This window comes from Penaeus monodon, chromosome 27 (genome assembly GCF_015228065.2).
Source record: "Penaeus monodon isolate SGIC_2016 chromosome 27, NSTDA_Pmon_1, whole genome shotgun sequence".
Lineage (NCBI taxonomy): Eukaryota > Metazoa > Arthropoda > Malacostraca > Decapoda > Penaeidae > Penaeus > Penaeus monodon.
The window spans coordinates 18,734,928-18,735,302 of record NC_051412.1 but is presented as its reverse complement, the minus strand read 5'-3'; the positions used below and the strand labels follow the sequence as shown (position 1 = coordinate 18,735,302).

Here is a 375-nt window from a genome sequence, read left to right as displayed (position 1 = left end):
ATAATTATTAATAAATTCTTTCTCTCACAGGTATATCGACTTACCACAAGCTTCATGGTTGGACCTCTTCTTGGCTCACTGAGGAAGTTGTGTCTGCTGACTGCCGTTAATGGAAGCCCCTTTATATACGGCTGTTGTGCGGGGGAGTGGCCTTCGACAAGGAAATGTTCATGCACCCAAAAGCACCAGATCGCATGGATGTACTTCCTCAGTCTTTGTATAATTAATTCGTTGACTTTTGTATTATTCAAAGGAAGTGTGTGAAGTAAAGAACTACTGGAATAATATATTTTTGTGTAAACCTTTACAGCCGTTAATAAATGACATAAATGGATTTAAATAAATCCGTTTTAGACAAAGGTCACAAATTTGTTT

The 375-nt window shown here is 37.3% G+C and overlaps 1 pseudogene; it reads right to left on the bottom strand.

The window, feature by feature from the left end:
- LOC119590442 overlaps nucleotides 1-179 on the bottom strand; it is a 1,210-nt pseudogene extending 1,031 nt beyond the window's left edge.
- Nucleotides 180-375: the final 196 nt, after the last annotated feature.